Below are 25,684 nucleotides of genomic sequence, written 5' to 3'. Positions count from 1 at the left end.
CTGTTATAGCAGGACAGGCAATCAAATTTTATCCGTGCGCTGCATTATCTAGTTGCAAAAACAAAATTCGATATCTACTACCTAGTGTGTGAAACGTGAACAAATAATGAGTAACAATGCCAAGCCAGTTTATAGCCCAGTTCGGCCGAACTATATTGCTGTTGACTTTTCGAAATGTCCGGTAAGACTAGCGACCCGTGACATGGAGCAATTGTTGAAGGTGAACATGAAGCTCAACATAGCAGAAGTCAATGATGTGTAATTCCATCATCTACGTCATGAGGTACTGATTACGTTCCAAAACATAAAACAAGCAGAATCATTTGCTACGCAGAACAACTTGAAGCACGTTGTCGAATGTAATGACATTTTATACAGCATCCCAACATACGCAGACCGACACTATTGAAGTTAAAATGCATGGCTTGGCTCCGCGTACTAATCCTGCTGTTATCAAACAACACATGCCAAAATACGGTGAATTGGAATTCTTTTCGGAAGACACATGGATGAACTTCTTCCCAGGTCTCCGCAACGGAGTGCTTGTGGTGAGAATGCGGCCAACAAAACTTATCCCCTCATATCTGACCATTTACGGCAAAACACAAGGTGTTACATTTAATCAGCGAACATTGGTCACGTGCCCAGGGCTGATTCCTACGTGCCACTTCTATGATCAACCGCTACACCACGGAAAACCTTGCTTGGAGGCTGCTAAAGAAAGTCAATATGCTACGACCAAGACCAGTACACAGTCGTCGTATGCTAAACCACAACCGGTTGGTAAACCAACGACTGCGGTCCGCGCATTAACAAACACTAACTCAACGATATGGTCCAGGACCACTAAACCAACTACCGTTACGAACAGTGAAATTACAACGATTATACCAGATGCTTCCAAACCGACAACCAACACCACCAAAAACTATTGATAGACAATGCAGCTGTTTCACCGCCTAGGAAGAAGATCTCAACACGCAGCAGCAAGCTGCGTGAACAAGACCCGATGGATAGCCTTAGTGAAAATTAATTTTTATTTTTTACATATTGTAAGAATCATAAAAGACCCACGGCTCAGTTATGCTAATGCATTGAGCCGTGTCAAATAAACAAGAAAAAAACACGTTAGAGCCCCACTTGAAAGGGTAAAGGCAAAGATACTGTAGCGTGTGCCATGGTGCTCCACTGGTTGATGTAAGCGTTGGAGTGTTGAAGCTTCCTACTATTCATTCCTGAACTCACTGTCTCCAGAAGGTCGCATGTGCAAGCAGGAATGCAGGGAGTGGTGACATAAGATCTGGAAATGCGCAATGCAATCGAGCATTGTTCGGAAAAAACCCAGACTGTTTGACTAGTATAAGTTATACTAAGGACTAATGTTTTCAATAAGTGTAAGAAATATAACTGTCGTTTTGAAATAACAGCAACAAGTAGCAATCTAAAATTAGCTAGCGATACGATCGGCGGCCATTTAGTTTGATGATGGTTTATAGCATATTTTCGGTGAAATGTATACATAGTATAAATCTAATGGCACTTTCGTTATTGACAGTGCACTGCACCGGTGTAGTCGATCTTACACTGACTCAAACCAGGGTGTAATCTGTCTATCTCTTTTTTGCATCTATGTCTATGTATCGCCAGGTGGAAACGAAAACGCCATAATAAAACTGGCGTAAAAATGTAAGATATTTATTCGTGTTTGATTCGAAAATTTGTTCTGCGTTGAACCGAACTGCTCTAACAAATGTCATCAAATAGGTAGGGTGAATAAAAGGCAATAGGATACAATCATCTTATTGGTATATGAAACCAGAAATGAAAAATAGTCTGATTTGCAATGACAAAATAAAACCATTACGAAAGACCAACATTCGTACTTCGGCCGACCAACCTACTACTGCCATGCCGCTTTGGAAGCATTATGAACGCACAGCCCTCCGGCTTTTCTCGATGTTCTTACCGTAAGTCAATGTAATAGTCAGTATGGCATGCGAGTATGTAATCGATAGAGCCAATTGGGTTGCTGTCTGTCAGATCGATTCATAACTTCCCTTAGCAAAAATTTGCGAAGCAATGCGTCATCAACACACTGCATCAATAAATTTAACAAATTTCTAAATCTAGTCAAAAAAATTTGCATCCTAAAAAAATATTCAACATTAGCTACTTCAGCTAATTATTCCCTAGCTACTTCAGGTTATTCCAAAATAATTGACGGAAGTGGCCAAAATCTAATACATTGTATGTGCTAGTGATAATAGCTATATAATATTATAAATAGTTTTGTTTTGTTCTTGCTTTTTATTTTTACTTATTTCACCGCGCAGTATTAGTATAACAAATTCATCATAATCACTTTGGAATGTTTGAAATAGTTCTTGAATGAATGTCTTTAGCAATGACAGCTATTATTTAATATTTACTGATATGTACAACATAAAGTACAATAACAATCTTGCTTACTCATAAAACTATTCTATGTAAACGCAGATAATATCCTAAATGACTTCTTATTTATCGTTCATGCCGAGAAATTACTCCTAAAGATAGTCATATGCACAACAACTACATAACAATGCGACATAAACAACTGCGCAATGTTACTCCGCAATGTAGCACGCATGAAATCTGACATAATATGCACACCAAAATGAATTCTGTACAATTGGCCAAACCAAAATGTTTTCTGTTTCTTTATTTTATCAATGTTTCTCAAGTCAGTAATGGACGCCATATCCCACCTTTTACTAGTTGCATACAATCAAAAATAAACGTGCATTGTTATGACTAAAATAGGCGGTAAAAAGCATGACCTGCTCTGGTTGATTACTTCTTTGACCAATTTATCGCAATTCACGCATGGTGCTCGCAACAAAATCTGTTGAAATAATGGTTGCCAATGTCCGCAGAGATTTTTACTATTGATTACAAAATTTCGCGACAACAAATCTTGAATTCGGAACAATATATCGATGTGATATTCACTCTATCGGATTCCCCAATGTCTCGATTAGGGAATGAAGCATTTTGGTGTGGATCTGAGCTACCGTTTACTAGCTAGGGCGATCGGAACACAGCGCTGTCCTGTTTTGCCATACAAAATCAGAATTTTGGATTTTGACTATTGATGTTCAAATTTCGCGACAACACGCCGGGACTTATACTGAACCAATCTATGCGGAAAAGATCTCAAAAATTGCGCAATATACTAACTTAGGGAATGAGTCATTCTGGAGAAGAAATTTGCTATAGTTTTTGTGAAAAATGAGTTTAACCAGCTCAAGGTCGCCATCCGATTTTTTTCGCTCCGGTACTGCCTTAAAACCGTAATTGACTCTGTTCTAATGCATTGTAATGAATATTCTTAATGGGTTTTCGTTCTCACATGATATGAATGTTTACGAAAATTACTTTTAGTAAGTCTCTAACTGAGGTACCTTGCCTCGTCCGTCACGGTAAGTGCGCTGCGTTTGCTTCCTGGACTATATTGCATATGTTCGATTGAAATGAAATATGCCGAATATAATCTTCAAGAAGAGTTGCATAACAAATAAACCCACAGCATTACAATAGCATTATATCAGCTTTTTATTTGCTCTATAATGGCATTAAATGCACTTGTAAAGCTTACATGCTTTAAAGATCCTTGAAGCATGTACGCGTTATATCAGCTTTATATACGCATATAGAGCAAGCTATAATGCTATATGTCGGCTGTGCAGTTATGCATTATTGATGCTAATATAGAGCTTTATTGCGTTGTTAATGCTGTAATGGAGTTTCAATGCAACATTAGTGCAAATGTATAGCCAATATAGTGCAATGGCTTAATGCTTATGGTTACTTGGGGACTCGATTGTTACCAGCATTTTCACCGTCTGCATCAACGTACGGTGCTTCGGGAAAAGACCCTCCACGATAATTTTCAGTTTGTCAGCGAACATTTCGACTGACGTCATTGGACCCTTGTTCCTGGCCATAACGACACGGTAAGCATTGCCCCAGGGGTTGTCGTCTACTTCTCTACACAGCTTTTTGTACCAGGTGGACTTGGTTAGAACTATCTCGCGTTTAAAAGCGGCCCTGGTCGCCCGGAACGTTACCCTACACTCTTCTCTGTCTACCTCAGATCTTGCTCTCTGAACGCTTCTTCTGGATTTTAGGCAGGCAGGCAGGTTTCACGGCTCCATTTTCTTCGGTATTGTTGCATCACATGCCCTCGTTACTGTTTCCGACAGCTCATCGGCACTCGGAATCGGAGTGGCGCTGTCAGCATGAAGTGCTTCCATAAAAAGGTCCTTGTCGGAGTCTTCACTCTCAGTGTTACCGTACAATTTCTCCGACCCATAGTGTAGTGGATCGCTTGGGGGAAATTATGTGCGTACTGCTTACTAGCTCGCCAATTCATGTTATCCATCAGCGAGGGGCTGCAGAATGTTATAATAATTATTTTCCTCTGTTTTCAGGTTAACTCACTTCTTTTTTACAAGTACTCCACGACTTCCTTCTCTACTCTCCTATCTTTCACCCTTTCTAAGTTTATTGATCTTCACCAAACTTATTGCTTTCAGGGACACTGTTTTTTGCTGCCGTTCACTTTCTCTTTTAATGTGGAATAGACCGATTACAGGAATATGCGGTCCTGCCGTTGACAGTTCGGTGATGTATGTCCACTGGCATCAAACTACTTCGGTTACCTACTGACGCGGCACTCAACTGTCGCCATGTAGCTTTTGACGCGGACGCGTTTCCTTTGCCAAGCAGTGTTGCTAGCTTGACTTTTTTATACGCTAACAGTCTCCCCGAATGTAAAGACTAACCATCCCACCGCATAAAAACATTCATTTCGTGGTCGTATTGCCTGCTTGTGGCGAATCCTAGACCTATACCTGTCCTTCAATCCAACTCCGTAACACCTATGGAAGCGTCGCTGAGTCGGGGGCCTTCTCTAAGTAGGTATTATATCAACATTTCCTACCATATCCTAAGTATCGGTGATAATGGTCGTGGCCGGCAATAATGATTTTCATGCTATTGGTTTACTGATCTCAAAAGAGATAAAGTTCATTCCCGATCATTTATCTCACAAGCAAGATGAGTTGAACTACCTATAGGCAACATGATAATCGTAATATGCATTCTACGAATAGCACCGTGCTTCGCAACGCACCGCAACGCAACGCGCTAACAGTTTCCCCCGAATGTAGTAGGAGTACGCTTCTATCATTGCAGCTTTAACGGACCGTATGTGTAGTGCTGCTTGTGGTATGAAGCTCCACTTCGTGTTGGTACTGGCAAACGTTGCGCACAGTCCCTGGCCTATCTCGTGCTGTAGTATTCGATCCGTTCCCTAGGAATTCGCTCCGTTGTCGCTGAAAAACTCGGACGGACGAAATGTAAGACTCCGTTCATAGTGTCTCTGCAATTTCTAGGTACACTCAAGTTTTTTTTTACGCGGTTATTTTTTTACGCGGTTTTTTTTACGCGGATTTTGAAATTTACGCGGTTTTCATTTACGCGGATTTTGAAATTTACGCGGTTTTCATTTACGCGGTTTTCATTTACGCGGCCTGTATCCCCCGCGTAAAAAAAAACCTGAGTGTATACGGTACGAATTGTTACACAGGTGAACAGTGCGACCCATCGCTTTACATTTGATCACCCCAATTTCACCAGCAGCGGTGGAATCGATGCACCAGAAGTTCCGTGTCGCGATGTCTTCTTGGTAGAATCACGGGATGGCGTACGTTGTAGGCGACGTTCTTAACTGCCGCGATTCGGCCCTGTTCGCGTAGCAAACCCTTCTCGTCCATCTTCGGCATCATTTGGTAGATGGAACTGTTTTTCCCGATGAGTTCCTGTTCGGTCTCATTGGGCGCTTTGTTTGACAGCGCTGCAACTTCGTCCGGGTAGTGTTCACGTTGCATCAACTTGAAGATGGCTTCTTCAGCAGCCTTCAGCTCCGACTGTTGCAACTGTCCACTATATTGTGGCTGTTTCTTCGATCCATTGTGCAGAAAACGGAGAACGTATGCGGTTGTACGTTGCAACCTGTCCCAGGAAGAGAATCGGTCGAAGTCTATCGTTGGTTCAAACTGTGATGTAGTGTCGATGCGCGCATTTCTTCCGTGGTAAGCATCACCGGTTCTTTGCGACAGGTCCAATCTGCTTCCAGGAGATTCAGAAAAGGTGGTCCTTGGAACCACTTGCTGTCGTGGTTGAAGTACGGTCCACTACCCCATTTCGTTGCTTCGTCCGCTGGATTGGATTTGGAAGGCACCCATCTCCAGTCGCTTACCGAAATATGCTCAAGTATCTCACCTACTCTACAGGACACGAACTGTCGATAGTTTCGAGGGTCGGTATTAATCCAGGATAGCGCCGTTCTGGAATCGGTTCCGAAAACCGTCTTGGAAACTGGGACGTCGAGGTTTTACTTGACAAATTTTGACCACCGTACGCCCAGTACACACGCCTGCAGTTCCAGCCTGGGAATAGACCACGGTTTCAGGGGAGCGACCTTTGATTTTGCCGCTACTAAGCTGCACTGTGGTTTACCGTGTTCGTTGAAGGTGCGTAAGTAGATAGCGCACGAATAGGCTACTTCGCTTGCGTCGACAAACACATGCATTTCAGCCCCGAGGTAGGTCCTTCCCGTGGCGTTGGGGAAGTAACATCTGGGAATTCGGATCTCTGCGATATGGTTGATCATCTCGATCCACCTCTGCCACTTCGCATAGACTAAATTGCCTACTTGTTCGTCCCAATCCGTGCCTTCGCGCTACAGGTCCTGGATCAAGACCTTTCCGTGGATGATAAACGGCGAGAGTAACCCCAGTGGATCAAACAACGTCATGACGCAACGTAGAATCTGCCTCTTTGTCGGTCGGGTTGCCATGCAAATCAGTGTTTGTACCTCGTCGCTCATTTGAGAAGAGAAACTCAGTTCATCGGATGATGGGCTCCAAAGCATACCGAGCACTCTCTCGGTTGTCGACCCGTCGATCAGGTTCAGCTGTTTCTCAGTTCCATCTGGTACTTCGCCCAGTTGCTCGAGGACCGTGCTGCTATTTAACCGCCAGTTGTGCAATTTGAAGCCTCCTTGGCCGTGAATGTATCGCACGTCGTTTGCTACCTTTGTCGCCTCTTCTGCGGATCCGAAACTCGACAGGTAATCGTCAACGGAATAGCACGGCTTGAAGTGACGAGAGTTGATCCGGACCTTTGAGAAGAGCGCTGTTGAGTGAGACTCCATCGACCTTGGCGGCTGCATCCCAAATAACTCGGACCTTTCCTGGTTTCTTAGGGTTTATTACCGCTCCCACCGGGAGGTACCATACTCTTCTTGGATCTGCTGCATCTATCTAGCTTTCGTAGCCCTGTGCGCGTAACCCTTTGCATCGTATTCGCACATCTGCCGATGGAGGTTCTCTTTTAGCACTGGATCGCGATCCATTCTGCGTTCCAGACATTCTAGACGACGTATCGCCATCGTGTAGCTGTTCGGGAATTCTACATTGTCTTCTTTCCACAACATACCCGTTTCGAAACGGTTCTCCACTCGTCGGGTTGTAGTTTCCAGGATACTTAGCGCTCGTTGTTCTTCCTTAGTCATTGGAATGCTTGACGGACGCACACCTGCTTCTTCGATGGCGAAAAACTGCTTCACCGTATCGTGAAGTTCTTCGTTGCAATAGCACCTGCTTACGTGGAAATTATAAGCTTCGGTGTTGCCGCTTTCTCGCGGACCGTAGACACACCAGCCAGTGGTAGCGCGAGTCGTAGGTTGTTGATTCCTATGAGGATCTTAGGCTTTGCGTTATGGTAGCTACTAACCGGAATCCCCCTAAGGTGCGAGTGTTTTGTCGCTGCTTCTTCCACCTGGAAACTCTGACTCGGTAGATTGAGACATTGTACCGTTCTTGCGTTTGCTATCTTGTGCCGTTTGTACTGTCCTTCACCAGCGATCTCAAAGGTGATGCGCTGCGATTTCTTTTCCATGCGGGAAGTATTTCCCGTCCAGCGTAGACACAATGGCTGAGGGCTGCCCTTCAGGCCCAACGATACAGCCAGATCATGTTCCTTTAGTGTCAGATCTGATCCCTCATCCAAGAATGCAAAGGTATCAATCGAGACGTCACTCCCATGTAGGGTCACGGGAATTGTCCGAAACAGCGTCGACGAAGTCAGAAGACGATGGGTATGGTTCTCCGCTACCAATGCATTCGGTGTTGGAGCCTTTGGAGGCCCACTTAGAGAGTGAAGCAGCGGATGATGACGGAACTGACAACCTTCGATGTCACAACTACTACGAATCCGACAAGCCCTGTGTCCATGACTGAATAGACAATTCTGACAAAGACCCAAAGCTCGGACTCTTCTCCAACGGTCGTCGACGTGCAACGCTTTAAATGAATTACACTCGCGCACTCGATTACCAGTTTTGCTGCAGTGTGCGCAGTCGAACTGTTTCGCTGCGCCGGTTGCCTCATTCCTTGACAGTACAGGACTGTCTGCTCCTTCCATCGCGTGGGAGTTCACGAACGCTTTGTTCTTCGGACGATCGCGCGGGTTGTTCCTTCTGCATTCAGGTTCGAAGGTTACTACGCTCGACGCGTCCTGCACCACCGATGTCATGTAATCGCCGAAGATTTTTAAATCGACGACTTGAAAACTACGCTTATATCCTGCCCACATCATCCTTTGATCTGCGGGAAGCTTCGCAACGAGTTCCTGTAGTAGTGAAGGATTCGATAAATGAGCGCGTTCGTTCGCTGCTTCGATGTGGTCGCACAACGCTTGCACCGCCATTCCGAAATCAATGAGACCTTCCAATCTGTCGGACCGTGGCTTGACGCTTACCTGGGGGTTCCATATAGCTTGGATTGCTTTCCGTTGCTGCGATTGTTTGACTTACCGCTGCCAAACTAGTATGTCTACCGATTTCCTCACAGGCCAGCGACGATTCATCGGGTCGATTCCACCTACTGCTTCGGAACCATTTTTAGACCGAATTCGTTCGTCCTCCGGAACAGTTGCTAACGTTCGGCCCGCCTTGGGAATGGCGCCGATCTGCTTCTCCATGTGCGGCTGGATTGCCGCTGGCTTTGGTAGCTGCTCCGTCACTGTACTGCTTGCTTCCGGTTATCCGACTTGCTCGCACATTTCCGCACTGGATTGAAATCCCTCAAGTAGGTTGCGGTACACTTCCAACTGTGCTTGTAGTGCTGATAGCTGTTCGTGTGTCGGTTTTGCTCGCCTTTCGCATTACTCCACTCGGTTCCTGAGTTCCAACAATGCATCCTCAGTTTTCGTTCCCTGTGGTGACTGAGACGCAGACCGCTTCAATACTGCTAGGGGAATGGTTACTATCGGTGGCGCTACCGATCTGGGTGTACCCGGCACCGGTACCGAACGACGAACAGATGATGCTAGTGGGGCACCGGGGGGAAGTGGAGTAGAAAGACGCTTACTTGAAGTAGGTGAAGCCGCTTCGTTGGTAGCACTGCGCGCTGTAACTCCACTGCGATGGCTGCCATTTTCTTCCCCTTCCAGCACTTTGTCGATAAGTTTTTGTTGCTCATCAACATGGCGGCGTTGCAGCTCTATTTCCGCACATTTTCGTTCTAGCTGCTGCCTTTCCACCAACGGGCTCATACAGACGGAAAGCGCTGACGCTGCACTGGCACGACTGGAACCGCTCGTCAATGAAATGGCATTCTCTTGCATGGAAGTGCAATCACCGCACACCCATGACCGGTTCATCACACTCGCATCCACCCCGGCGCATGTATAGTGCCGCCATCCGTCGCATTGGTCACACTGGACCATATTGTCCGCACTATCCGGACGTTGGCAGGCCACACAATTGGATTCCTCTTGTTCCAAATCCGTTGTATCTCCAATTGGCGTCGGTTCGGCCATCTTACCTCAAATTTTGAAGATTGTCGAGGTTGTAGGGCGCAGGAAAAGACCGTTTTGATAGCGAACATAATTAATAATAGGCTTCAACTGTAAATTATATATAATTAGTACAAACTTTTAATAGGCTTCAACTGTAAATTATATATAATTAGTACAAACTTTGTTACAAAACTATCTTCACTTACAATTTGGTGTTGAAATTCCTTTTAACGCCCTATGCTGATTGTTTCGTTCTCCCGGCGGACCTTGCGGCGGGGTTTACGGGTGGTTTTATTTTACAGGTATCAGAGGACCGTTCAACTATTAATCTACTTCTACTACAATCTTTATTTTCACTTCTTCACTGTATAGTAATCTTTTATTTTAAGAAATAAACTGCTAAACTGATCTCCGTTGATATCCGTTCACCTTCATCTCTTTATTCGGAATAGACCGATTACAGAAACACGCGGTCTTACCGTTGACAGTTCGGTGACGTACCTCCACTGTCATCAAATGACGTCTGTCACCCACTGACGCGGCGCTTCACTGTTGTCGTGTTGCTTTTGACGCGGACGCGTTGCCTTTGCTAGGCCGAGTTGCCAGCTTGACGGTTTCTGCGTTGACAACACCGCAAATCGTGTTTTTCCAGAGACGCTCCACAAAAAGCTTCGTCACCGAGTCGCTAGTTGATATTTTTGCATGAAAAAATTACAGAATGTTATTGAAATGATGTAGTATAATGAACAAAAGTTTCGATCGATTCGCTTCACCCATCTTTCTAACAAAATTTGACAGAATAACTGATTTTTTTTTGGAGCTGGAACCCTAACCCCCCTCCACCTTAAGGGCATTGTAAGGGAACACGTTATCACCGGTTGATGCCAATCGAGCTGACATTTCTTTGGACTGATGAAACTAATTTATTTGTTTGTTCAGTGTTTATTTGACCAACCAGGAAACTAATCCACTGGGCATTGTGCGTGAGGAATACGCATGATCTTGCCTGAGTGAAATGATGACTGTTGAATCATATATGAGGGTTGAGAATTGACAGTGAATCAGAAGCCAGTTACCAATGAATAACACTCGGTATCTTATTTAATTATTCGCGGAGAAAGAAAGTGTCCTTTTATTTGCTATATAGGTACCAAATTTTTTATATGATAAATATAGTGCTTGTATTACGAAGTCTTCAATTACATAGGTATTACCGCATCTATTTCGACAGATCTCTTGAGACGCTGAAGGAAATCGCTTTTCATAATATTGAATTCTTTTTGGAATATCGTGTTTCGCCGGAATAAAGAAACAAGGAATAATAACATTGTTCACATACCGTCTAATCTTATTAAACATAAGTAACACTCCCGACTGTCGGCAGTCCGGAGTTTAAGTTGGTTTTTTTGCAAACCGGGCGTTTCCCATTTAATTCAACAAACGATAACTCTATCAAATTTTCGACAGCCGGCTGCCCAGGGCAATAAACATATGATAACGCTTCTGAGAGTGGCATAGATCGTATCACTTATCAAGGTGAACCCAGGTTTACGTAACTCTTTACCCCATCCTACTAACAAAAACTCCTTCCCGTGGCAAACGTGGAGATGCAGAGGTATACACGGTCTCCATAACGTTTGCTACACTAACATTCCTTTCCTTCTCCAATGACTGTAAGGACGTGTCTGGCGCCGTTATTGACATTTGAACGTATAGAACTCTCGAAACGTGTATCTTTCATTTGAGACTAAGTTTGTGCAAATCGGTCCAGCCATCTCTGAAAAAAGAGGTGACATTTTTTCCACATATACACATACACACACAGTCATTTTCCGATCTCGACGAGCTGAGTCGAATGGTATATGACTCCCGACCCTCCGAGCCGAGATTAGGTTGACGATTTTTAGAGTGATTGCATAACCTTCCTATATGAGAAAGGCAAAATGATCTTTGATTTGGATGAAATTTTATCCAAGATAGGTAATTATGCTCCTTAGCTACCGTCATCAATTTGGGCACTTTCAAGGAAAAAAAGTTATTTGAAAAAAACTTTTCCTAGTCCAAACTGAATTTTTTTTTCAGTGTATGTTTATAGAAAACTGAACCAATGAAAATCATAATCATCTCAGACTCCAATTTCCCAACTGCTAATTGCCTGATACATGCAAAAATATAAGTAACGAATTTGGTATGGCATCTCGGACTGGACTGAAAAGAGGCCGAAGGGATTAGTTTAACGGAGATCTGCTTAGCGCACGACCAGACAAAATGTTTAATATCGCGATAACCAACACCACAAGTGCAGGCACCGCTCTCCACGACCTCAATACGCCGGAAATGGGCCTTGTACGTATAATGATTGTACATGACTTGAGATATCACCCGAATGAAGTCATGACCCTCATCCATTCTCATGTACCATGTTGATACCTTTGGGATTCCTGAACATCCATCGCTCCACGAAATTTGCCAATTTTCGAGCGTCCTCTGAGAAGATATATTTAAAACCTCGTTGAAGCTACGCGATCTTTCATAAATATCACCTTCTAATGCCTAAATGTCCACTTTCTCATTATCATTCTAATCCAAGTGTACGCTTTCCCGTTACCCGGAATGGAGCACTACAAAAGAATTCAAACTAAGGTAATCTGCTACGATTTTTCAGATAAAGTACTCAAAAACTCCCATATTTTCTATTCTATGCTTTCTATGCTCCATCAAACGGATAGCCTCTTGTAACTGTAACGATGTGGGCACGGTCATTGATAGGTAAATATAAAACCATCAGTTTTGCAGGGGAGAATGTTGGCAGCACAGCCTTTTTTATGATTGCAACTCACCACTACTGTCATAATAATTAGCAAGCGATACATAGCTGTCATCATACGAGGAACGTTCTGTGTACTACAATCACAGGATGAATCGAATACACAACGTAGGACATAGCCACCACATGAAACATTGTTTCTCTGATGACCTGTCCGTTAATCCGTCGACGAACCGGTGCCAATAATCGCGTTTTCCAGCACCGAAGAATCACTATCTTGTCTAAAAGAGGTGGTCGACATTTTTGAAGGCACTCTTGTTGGTAAGTTCCCTGTTCTGGTTCATAATCCGGGTTGTGACAAAAATCGAACCTCGCTTGCCGCAACTGCAGTTTGCTTGCCAGACCAAAAATTTCTGGCCAATTTCGAATTATTGTTTATTGGTATTTTTCAATGATATTTTTTCTAGTTATGTTAATTTATAGACAGAAATATAATAAAATGTATCAAACTATACAAAGCAAATTCACCAAATTTACAGAATTTGAACATTACACGTTAAACTGTATTTCAACAAAATCTGGTCATTCTGCATCGTACGCAGAAGCACTTGTGGTGCAATTATCTCATGATAGTTCGAGTCAATAAAAATCAATATAAACAATTGTGAATTGTTTCCGTATTTAGTGCGCATTTAATGTATCAAAAAATGTTATTACTTTTAAGCGATTGATTTTTAAACTAGTAATGTACGCTCATCTATTGATATATAACAACATATATAATAGAGGTTGAAATATTTACACAGTCATACATAGCCGACCGCGTTGTTTAAGAAAATAACCTTAAACACATCATAAAGTACATGATGTAGCTATCTGGTTCTCATACGTACACAATATGAAATTAAGGAGTGCGACACGCTTAGCACATATTCACCACACGTGCAGCATTGTCAATGCTCACGAGAATATCGTTTGGACCAATCTTGGCTGTGTAATCTTGCTCATTTTACATACTTACTTGCTGCAATCGAAGTAATTGCTTATAATTTGAGTTATTACAGTATCCCAAGTATTAATTTAAGTTTTATTTCACACCACAGGTGCAATCTAAGTTTTATGGGTAGCTATAAAACTGCCACATAACCATATTTTGCATTAGGAATGAATGTTAGTGAAGCGATTATGACAGAAAACCTTTGCCTTGTTATCTAACAAAAGTTCCTTATAGTTGTGGTATGTTATAGTCCATTATTCTACAAATGTACATTTCCGCAATTCTCAGATAGATTGGATTGTGAAGATGTTTTCATTGGGACCGAGAGAAGTGTTACTTGGCATGTTGTTTGAAATCAGAACCCGAAAAATTGAGCACCAAACTATCGGAACAAATACACGAGGACCAAGTCGATTCTCTAATGGGTTCACTCAACAACATTTTCCGGAAGACATACACCGCAGAAACCACATCATTGCATGAATCTTGTTCAGCAGAAATGGGTTGCCGGATACTATAGAAAAGTACTTATTTCTTTCTCTTCTCGAATATCATTCGAGTCTCGAATAACGTTGCAGTGCAGTTCAGAGAAGATGAAACAATTTCCTCTACACTCTACCATCCTTGCGGAGTTGGTGAGTGCTCTTCGATTCTTATCAATCTTTTCTGTGGGACTATACCACCAGTGGTCCACATTCAGCTCACATGTAAGGAAAAATATCGCAAAAAGTTCCTTCCCACTTACTCTTCCTCCAGTTGTTTCTCTCATGGATCCGAAAACCACAACAAAAGGGCCCCTCGAAAGTAATATCACCCTGGCACTACTGATTGCTATCTATCAGCACTCGAAGATCTTCACATCCTTCCCTGGCTGGAAAACTCATCTCTTCCGCATGGGTTCACCTCCAACGGGCTGTGAACGCAAGATGCCTCCCTCCCCCTCACCTGTGTTAGCACAACACTCTCGTATTGTTGTTGTCGTCAATAGATGATGTGAGTGTGCAACGCTGTCAGTAGTGCGGTCGTGGATGCGTTTCAGTTTGTTGATGAAATTCGTAACCCGGAACTGTCCGCCTTGGTGTCGTGTGGAGACGGAGGAGCAGAAAATTCCATTCTGCCAGCTGGCATTCTTTTGTTAAGCCCACTGGGTGGTGTGAAAAGCAATACAATTTTCTTTTCCTATTCTCAACATTTTAGCACTTCTATGTCACGGTGGAAGGTGTCTATTCTTCGTGATAAAATAAATTGATCCAATGCAGTTAGAGGACTCGGTTAAATAAAAATATAATATGTGGTTGAATAAAAGCATGTCATAAAAACTAGATCATAATCACTAGGCACTAAACACACATTTTCGAAAGTTTGTCTTGAAAATTGCCCAAACACCTTAATTGCTTGCTGGGTGTCTCTTAGCTGACCCTAGAGCGAACTACATACTTCCAACTTACACAAAAATAGGTTATACAAAGTTAAGGATTCAACACCGAATTAAACATCTTAAGTATCTTCAAGGGACTATTATTTCAACTAATTACCTGAAATCTGAAAATATCACTAAATTAGGATCCATAAATACTACCCGTGTTTCTAACAAGATCTCCAGTTTTAGGGGAAAGAAAGAACGTAATAAAACGCATCATTCCCCCTCTCGAACCCATCTTCGGCAGATAGCTTGTTTGAGAAAAGATATCAATTTACTATCCATAGTCGTGTCTTTGCTGTTTACCAGCACGAGGGGGGATTTTTCCAACAAGGAGACAAAAATCAAAACCTAATTAGCCGCGATAACAAGCTTCCATCGGAAGCTATAGAAACAGATTCGTTGATTGCTTCCGGTCATTTTTGCCTGCTGTTGGTTTGTACCTACATCTGTTGATTCTGTGGGACAAGAGGGATTAAAAGTAAATACATAGAATGAATTGGACAAACCATACGTTTTATTTTTGCAGAATTTCGGCTCTTCTCTGTTGTTTGATACAATCACCACCACCGCACCATGACTAACAAGTCGCAAAAACGTGTCGATTGACAAATATTTGACTGAAAATTACGATTTGATTAAAACGAATGGTGACATTTATCATGTAGGATGTTGTTTCTCAAACCATCGAGAAATAGCGCCGCAGTTGTGTTTATCCTACTCATGCTCTATGTATTTTAGCCTACTACTGTTGCGGAATGCCATCCTAGTAGGTGGGTGGTATGAGCCGATAGCAAACAGTTTGGTAGCATCACAATCGGCAACGATTGGAGACGGAAACAGTTTTCCCGGCAAACGAAATTCAATCAAAGGCAGCCAGAATCCCGATAACTCATTTGCGCCATGCTGACAGTTGCATTCGCAAACGTTTGTGCCTAGTCGGTTGTGCGAGGAACGATGCCAGCCTGGTTTGGGTGATGCCGCGTACCTACAAATCAAGCTTTTTCGGTTCAGGGTAAAGTTTTATTGGTGGCTTCCTATTTCTATGGTCGAGTTTCGTAATAGTCTGAAATGCTTTGTCGATAAGTCAACTATGCGATTTTTGCCAGACCAGCACTACCAATGATCTCATATTTGTCCCGTTATCTATGGGATTTTCTATCTTTATGGGACTGGTTTGCGATCATGGGCATTACATATCTTTACTTCACACAGTCACATTCACATTCTGTATACTACTTTGGTAGTTTAACCGGATGTCGCTTCGTAGGTGTACGCAGTGATGCCAAATATTTTTAAATCAAATTTCACACCTTTAAACGAAAAAATCAGTCATACGATAATATATAAAATCGTTTTACCGTTGAATACGAAATACGCTTGTTTTAATAAAATAGAGATGACTGTAACCAAATCATTATGTAGGTCGCGCAGTGCGGGATTTCGCCGTTACGTGTCCAATAAACCTTTAACGGGCCCATTCTAGTACCAGTCAAATTTAAATTTTTAAAGCTATGAACATTTCTAACAAATTTTCATTTTTAGCTGCTTTGAATTTACGAACTCAACCACTTTGGACCCTGCTAGAAGGAGCCGGATCTGGTTCCCGGAAATTCGATAGATACATCAAATACTTGTGAATTTCAATAGAATTCAAGCTATATTGGAGTGAAAAATCTGAGAATTGCGTCAGAAATCTGGTTCTTAACTGAATTGGTCATGAAATTTGCTTTTCGATTTCGTCTCATCAGAATCCGACACTAACTTAGTGAAGGTCGAATCAAAATAGACTCCAAAGACTTAAGCTTCCCTTGTTACTACTTGGATCTCAAGATCTCGATTCAAACGATATCTATAACTTTCGGCATTTCTCTTTGCAGACTTTTCTTGGTCCAAAAGACACGACTTAAATTTAAACTTTAAAAGTTTTTTAATTTAAACTTTAATTCAAAGTTTTCGCAAATTTCACGCTTCTCTGCTGCAACCGAAAAGGCAAAATGATTCGTGTGGATAATTTAAAGGTCGCGATAGCAAGCTCAAAACCGACAAACGATATTGTTTGCTACGAGTTTGTCACGAAGGACGTGTATACGTCTCAGCTGGTGAAGTCGAGATCGACGATGTAAACACCGCCGGGTTTTTTTTTCCAACATCGTGCAATCGATTATTTACGCCATAATCGTTAAATTTGGATCAATTACGTCTTAAGGGGAATTTGTGTACATTATAAACTTTTTCGTAAGATGTTGTAATTTTTACAATTAATCGCCCTAGAAGTGAGATATATTTACCTACTTATGTTTATGTCTTCGGCAAAGCTCTAGTGAATATTTTCACCAACAACTTCGATGTGTTTCGTGAAAATGTTTGTTCTATCAAAATGGACAACTTTCTTTATTTCAACATTAGATGATTTCGCGTATTTTCGAAGTAATTCGAAAATTTCTGAAAAAAGAAGATACACAATTGTTCACATTGAAACGACTTAGCCTACGCTCGTAGTGTCTTCGGATTAACAAAAATAGGAATGTTTGTCATTGATCATTTTCAAATGTCATTCCTCAGAGGTTGATATGTTCCAATCATTAAAGTCAACTACTTTTACTAAGGCAAATTCTTTTTTAGCCTGAGTGTTTTCATAGATATTGGACACACATATCCTTTTTCACCCATTCAAAAGTTATTTTTGAAACCTTAGCTAACTATATTTATGTATCTTGCAAAATGAATAACTTCTTGGAATACTCTGAATTTAAGAAGTAGTCCATTTTGAAACTTTTTTGGTTGATTTTTCATGAACAATTTAAAATCTTGGCGTCTTTTCAATCATTTTTCAATAAAGCATATATTTCACCAGAACATGGTTTATTGTAATTTTGATTTAATTTTTATTCAGCTTGTTTATTTTATAAGATGTACCGAACCGGCTCCTTTTCTTTTGAAAAATCTCTAACCCTATGTGCGGGGTCGGAAAGCGAACCCAGGTGAGCTGCGTGCAAGGCAATCGATTTACCAACTACGCTATGCCCGTCCCCGACAAAATTGCTGCTATTTTAAATTTAAGGGAACATATCGATACACAAGAGGAAAAAACATTGTTTTTGTAAAGATTAGGAGGGTTTAGATATTTTTATAAATGGTACTACAGTTTGACATTTTTAGCAAGAAAGATTATTGGAGCTATTAATTGTATTAAGACTCACGTTCCGCGCGGGATCATCCAAGAACACATGCGAATATGTGAATGAACACAGGGTTATAAAATCGAATTTGTACATGCGAAGTTTCATACATGCTACCGTAAGTGATAAACGCGTTAAAGCCCAAAAGCTCGAGTCCTTCGCGATGATACATTCCGCCCTCTGCAATTGACCTTAAGCAGTGTTTTAGTGATGACATTTCCCGTCTCGTCTGCAATTATGGTGCGTGCTTTAGACGGGGAGTCTTTCCAAGACTTTAGCTCCAGTACGATAACTCCCGTAGAACAGAGGAGAGAACTGGGTGCACTGACACATACCAGTCGTGGAATTTAGTGCTTTCTAGAATTGTTGAATTTTAAACGATTTACAAGTTGGAATGCAAAGTGCTGTGTACTAAATGATTGAATGAAATAGTTAAATTAATTGTAAGACAAGTTTTTGTCTGTGTATAGTGGACAAAATTTAGTTTAAATAGAAGATAAAAGCAGAGCTTACGAAAGTGTGTGTGTTCCGACTTTGATTAAGAAATCTTCGTGAGCAAAACACTAACAAATATGTGAACGCCAAAGATCTGCGCTACATGAAGATGCAGAAACACCAAACAAATGAGTCCACTTTAAATATAGGGGAGAGTGGATACACTTGATACCACTTTTGTTTTTTCACATAACTTTTAATGAAATAAAATTTTTGAATGCATAAATCGTCATTTTGCAGTCAATTCAAATTGTAAGAGCTGTGAATAATAAGTAAATTCAAATACCATGCCCTAACAGTAATATTAACAGTTTTAAAAATCATGTCAAAATGAAGTTTTTGTAAAAACGTGTGATAACTTGATCCCCTGCCTACTAGGGCTAATAGAAACGAAAGTTAAGCTAACCACCTAGCCTGACAAAATAACTAATAAGACTACCTTTTTAGATGCACGACAAGCTTTAACACCGGTAGAAAGTGAAGTCAGATATTTGCGGTAAATCAGTGCTGGTTGACTGCCTTTTCCAACTTTCAATAAATTATATCAAAATTTGTTCGCGAAACAAACATTTTCATTCTATTTATACTATTAGGTACTTTATGTAAGTGAATATTTCTATTCTTATACATTTCGGAAATATGTGTGAGAGCTAATGATAGGGATCAAGAGTACCCAGTGTTACAGGGATCAAAGGTACCTGTTGTATGAGGCGAACGAAAAATAGTTTTTTTGTAGAAGTTGTGTAACTATTTATTCGTAAAACGTGTTTTTCTAGACAAAGCTTTTATAAAGTAATAGTAGTATAAATAATAATTTGTTCGACGAACTCATACAATCGTTCAAAAAAATCGTAAAAAGATCTTCGAGATGAATTTTAACCTATATTTTCAAAAATATGATAAAACTATTCCAAAACAAATGTGATTGATTTGTTTTTTAAACATCATAAACTACCAAATATGTCATTTTCTATACATATTGTGATAACTTTTTGTGTTTAGATCATGCGATATGGAAGGGGAATCATATATCCCGAAGGATTAAGTGTCCTCACTCTCCCCTATACATTTTGTGTTGATGGTTGTTTGTAGTATTGAGCAAACAATCGTGTTTTTGGGTATGCGGACGTATGCCGCAGCGTAGTGATGTGTACATGAAGCTGGTCTTGCACGATCAGTACTATTGATGGATTGTCCTCCAAAACTTCAATCTCACATGAATGCATGAATCGTCATTCCATTTTTTCCCCAACACTCATATATGCTGCAGTTAACTGGCAAACCTATTCACAATGGTATTGGTCATGTAAGGGTCGCTTGTAGTCGAAAGAAAAATTTGATGCACGTTCGTACGTCAAAATATTCCGTGCCGTTGATATTGTATCTGAACGTCTCCTGAAACCTGCATGTAAATAATTTTGACGCTCCGTTGACGCAATGCTCCGGTGGCGGAACACCGACGGATCGTGTGAAGGATCCGTCGGTGTTCCGCCACCGGAGCATTGCGTCAACGGAGCGTCAAAATTATTTACATGCAGGTTTCAGGAGACGTTCAGATACAATATCAACGGCACGGAATATTTTGACGTACGAACGTGCATCAAATTTTTCTGACGGAATGGTGATGTGACGTTGGCGTTGTATTCCGTTGGTGGAGGCTGAAGTGTCGTGTGAATCGTACTTTAGTTTCTTTCAAGCATACGCTTTGTTGGTGTTACGTTAGAATTTCCAAAAAAAAGAATCGGATAGATTAGTAGCCATTTGTATTCGATATTTCTTTCATGTATTGGCCGGTCTTCTGAGCGGTGCTTTTGTGTTGATACCAAGCGCAGCTGCCGTACAATGTACACGTGTTTATTTTTTCTGCTCTTTCTGAGCTTGTTTGCTTTGCATTCATATATCGAGTCTTTTCGCACGCTTTCTGGCAGGCTGAACATGAACATGAAACCCTGTCAGCTCGCTTTATACCTGTATCTTGTTTTGTTTTTTTTTGCATTTACGTTGACGGTTGGGTGCAGGTTTTGATGCGCGTTGGTTGTAATTGTGTAATTGATGATCATTTTTCTCACACTCCATCGGAAGAGTACTGATGTAGGAACGTGAACGCTGACATTTCTTTAGACTGAGTAAACTAATTTTTTTGTTTGTTTAGTGTTTATTTGACTAACTAGGAAACCAATCCACTGGATATTTAATGCACGTAGGGAATACGCATGGTCTTGTCTAAGTGAATGATTACTTTTAAATTATGTATTCGCAAAAAGAAATCAAAGGCAGTTACCATATCATATCATATCCTATCAGCACCAAGAACAAATGTTTTATATGTGTCAAATCGGAAAAGAAGTATTTTTTGTGGTTGTACAGGTTTCCATGAAGAAAAAATGTATGCTATCGTGGTTACGTGCTTTTTTAAATCAGTTGTGTCTATAAAATTAATGTTTAGGATAGTGCAAAGCACGTAAAAGAATGTGAATAGTATAGTGGAGTAGCGAATAATTTATTATATTTGATGCATTGTTCAATTGCTTATTATCTCATTTCCTAATGCATAATGGCGTCATATACGATGGGAGCGCTCGTTTTCTAGTGTTAGTGTTGATTTTCGCAGCGAGTAGGCTAGAGTGAGGATTCGTTAGTTGCTCACTTAGATATCCTAATGTGATGTGCATCTAGACTGGAGAAATGCTAATGAAATTGCAATGGGTGTAACTTAAGTACTACCAAAGGAAGTATTTATTTATGTTTGGCTATGAATTAGTTAATTCACCTTCTCACTCATTACACGTTCGTCTGGTGCAGCTCGGCGAGTGCACTGGAGACCGTGCTTGCTCGAGACAGGAATGCCAGGTGTTTTCCAGAATATCCGTATAATTTTATGAAAAAAATACAAGGGACAGCCCTATGGGGTTGCACGAGCTGTAGACGTAGGACATGTAAAATATTTATTTTCTTAGTACATTTATAGTAATAATAAATAAAACATATTTCTTACGTATGGTTTAGTCACAACCAATCAACATCGAATGTTATATATTGAACCAAACCTTCTTGGTTATCAGGTCATTTCATTTGTAGTAGGTGATCGAATCCGATTAAACTTATTTAAGAAGATCTGAAGAAAGAACACAGAAAACTGTGACCAACTAATATCTGGAACTAAATCTTTATAGCATAAGATTAGCTTGTAAAAACTTTTCGATTTTGTGTGGTAAAAAACCCGGGCCAGTGAAAAAAATCAAATTTTAGACAATATAATCATATTTCATGTATAGACCAAGCATTCTAGTTATATTTAGCCATTATTGTAACTTTCCCAAAGTACGCATACAAATATAGCGAATGCAGTGGTCTTAATCATATATCGAAACTATAAATATACAAGAATCGAAAACAATTCTCTATATGGACAAGATGCGTTTTTGCAACGGTTTTTTCAAGTGGCAGTGTATTCATTCATAAATAGGCTTTGTAGTATGTACCTATTAGTAGAATCAAAATACTATAGGCTGAGTGGAAATGAATCACGTGAAGGGGAAATGAATCAATGCATTGATCGAACGTAAATAATAAGCTTTCGTTGTGCAATGTAGTAACAAATAAGATATACCTACCTACACATTCGCCTCAAACAATAAACCCAAGCGCACAAAGCAAAATGAATGAACCCTGATGATGATGGGTAGAGCGAAAGAGACAACTAATACCACGACACTATGTTAACCGCGTTTGCAAATGGAGCTCGTATGTACAAACTATTTTGTGTACGAATAATTATATATAAAAGTGTACTGGAAACAAGCACAACACAAAAGATAGCATAGTGTTTGAACGGGCAAGCTCATTCGCATTCACTGGGTAGCGTACCTCAACAGGCAGTGTAACGGACTTCTAACTCAGCTACACTGGCTGTGAAAGCACACAGGGCAGTGACCTGCTTTGCCTGCTACTCAACAGGGAACTGAGCGTGTTCGGCGAAATCCGTCCGTTTAAATAGTCGATGATGACGTCATTCATAGAAGCGTAGCGCGCTAGGTACACAAATCTGTCGTGCTGGACTAGGGAAACGCTATCTTCTGTGTGTAAATGCGAGATATTTTGACTAGGTTGTTCATTATTTAAATTTTTAATGCCATGATATCACAAATCTTTGGGTTTATCTATTGGAATCTATTCTTAGAAGTATTTCGGGGCGATATGTGCAAAAAAATTGAAAATTTATCGTGAGATGGCTGAATTATATGCGTTTAAAATTGGACCACTTTTCGTTGCATACCATTTTGGTAGAATTTGCAACGTGCACCCCTATATCGAAAACAAAGACGTAGTCCTACGTCAAAAGTTGAATGCGCGTTCTGTCACGGTACCGCCAGCTCAGGAAGCGTTTGGGGTTGCATGCGGCAGGGGGTGAGGATAGTATAGTGTATTCTGGAGCGCTTCAGTTGAATTGTGGCCGTGGGGAGGAGGAAAGCAGATGGTGTGTTCGGGTGGGCGTGGGATTTGACGTGTTTCCAGGCATTGCATTTATCGCTCATATGAGTAAATGCGCCCGGATAGTTTGCTACTGCGACAATAAAACAATAAAAACATTTCACACGAAAAGTTATTGACACTCACACTACTTCTCCGGAAAAATACAACGTGTTATTTCTCCGAATAAATAAAACAGCCGGAGAATGAGTGAATGAGTTTATCGCGGTATCCTTTTTGCGTTCGCTGCTTTGCTGTCGTTATTCCAAAACACGAAAAAACAAGTCTATCATACTTCTTTGCCGCTTTTCTTTGTAATTAAATGTATTTTTTGAAATTTTAAGTGATTTCCACGAAATTAAAATTTTATCACATTCTCCGGTAAGAAGGAAAAAGTCAAATAAATTTTATCCGGAAAATCATTCTCACGCTATTTGTGGAGACGGAGCATTTTGCGACTCATCTTGGAAAATTTGGACATCGGATAAGCTACTTCTCGCGTGAGTGAGAGAGAATTACAATGCCTGCGTATTTCTATTGTGAATGTGTCAAATTTCATGCTCGTTTGGATAGGTCGTGTTTTCTTCTGTCGCATGGCCGCACTCTGTCTGGACTGCTCTAGTGAATGCTGGTGTGGTGGTGTGGGATCGGGGTGAGCTGTGGTTCAGATGAAGACGATACAGGTGGCCAGGGATGCCACTATGCCAGTTTTATCTGCCAGATTTTTTTTGTGGTGAAGGGGAACGTAAGCGAATGACGTAGTACACTTTTCTTTGCTATTGGGTTGTTTCTGTTCGATCATAATTATTTTTATCGGTGGTTTCGGGATGGTGGGTGGCCCCGACTGCAGGGTTACTATATTCACAGATTTTCTGAAATATCACAGATTTTGTTTCACAATGTTTGATCACAGATTCTTTTTCATTAGGAATTTTTGTTATTTGAAATTAGGAAGCTTTGTCATTTGAAAAATTAGTATTTTTCGGCATAAATAATAAAATAACGGCATTTCAGAGGTTTTATCGGTATGTCGGCATTAAGTATAAAAACCGGTATATCTGGCAACGCTGGTGAATGGTCTTGTTTGAGTGGAATGCTGGCTGTTGTCATGTATGAAAGTTGGGAATAGACAATTCGCAAGAGGGATCAAGGACCAGTTAATAATTTACTGCAGTCGTGTTGTCTCGCGGAGCAAATGTTTTGGTGACATGTTTATTGATTTGTTTTATGGGGCCGCTTTCTTCACTCGCGCTTTACTTTTAGGGCAGATTTAAGGTGAATCGATGCCAAAATCACAACAAAGGTTCTGGTCCTTGATGTTCGGGTTTATTCGGGTTACGTTACAGCACTGTGTGCGGCTAGAACGTACTATACCGATAGGAGATGGCACGCACACAAGCGTATCGATCAGCAATCAGCTGACTGATTTTTTTGTCGTGACTAACGACTTACCTTTCAATATAGGGGCCCCTTTTCAAAATTTCGGAAGAAAAATGATGTAAGATTTTGAACGCTTATATCTTTTGTTGTACTGAATGGATTTAATCAATTTCTTCGGCATTTTGTCGAAAATATTTGTACCAATGTTGTATTAAATTTTGGAATATGTAGGATATTCATTATCAACGGAAAAATAGTGTTTTGAAAAATCTTTCGAAAACGACTCGGAAAAGTGAAAATTTTCAGCCCATCCCGCACAGAGCCGTCAAAATGGTGCAGCAAATTAACAATAAAATAATGAAAAGCTTATATAAAGGTCGACTACATGTTTGTTCCTATGATTATTCGTATTGGGTTGCTTGACGAGAGCAGTTGGTGGGGGAAAGCCGGGATATTATTTTGGTTAAGCCATTAGAAGTCGGACGGAAAGGAAAGGCTCATGCACGCCACGAGAACGTGCGAGAAAGCGATAGTAGTGCATATTAGCGAAAGCGTTACGTACATTTTGAACCTTATTAACTTTTCTTCTACAAAACGGATTGCCAATCTTGTTTCATAAATCGGAAGGCAAACGTTCAATGCTTGCTACCGATACGTTCTTTGCTATATAAAATTTGTTTAAATAGTTCAAAAACTACTTTAAATGAAATCAACATTAATGATAAAACCTATAAATAGGGGTGTCGCAGCTTTTCTCAAAGCCAGACGTGTGTAAGACGCAGTGCATAACAGACGTGCGTGGTCGTGAGAAGCTGCATCGGACGACCAATCAAATCAGCTACCATCGGAGAGAAGAAGAAAAACGTTGGTGGAGGTGGTGGCGGTGAGAAGTCCAAAAAGCCAAAGGCTAAGAAACGCAATCACTGAAAAGGCGGTAGTAACTGCCACTAAAAATGCCACCAAAACATCGAAGGCTGCAAAGCGTACTCATTCGGTGTGAGCTGCGAAAGGGGAAAGATCGTATGGATGTACGCAGTAAAAACAATCGTCGGCAAGGTTTGAAT

The sequence above is a fragment of the Topomyia yanbarensis genome, chromosome 2 (genome assembly GCF_030247195.1).
Source record: "Topomyia yanbarensis strain Yona2022 chromosome 2, ASM3024719v1, whole genome shotgun sequence".
In the NCBI taxonomy this organism is placed as follows: domain Eukaryota; kingdom Metazoa; phylum Arthropoda; class Insecta; order Diptera; family Culicidae; genus Topomyia; species Topomyia yanbarensis.
Note: the sequence above shows the minus strand (reverse complement) of the source record.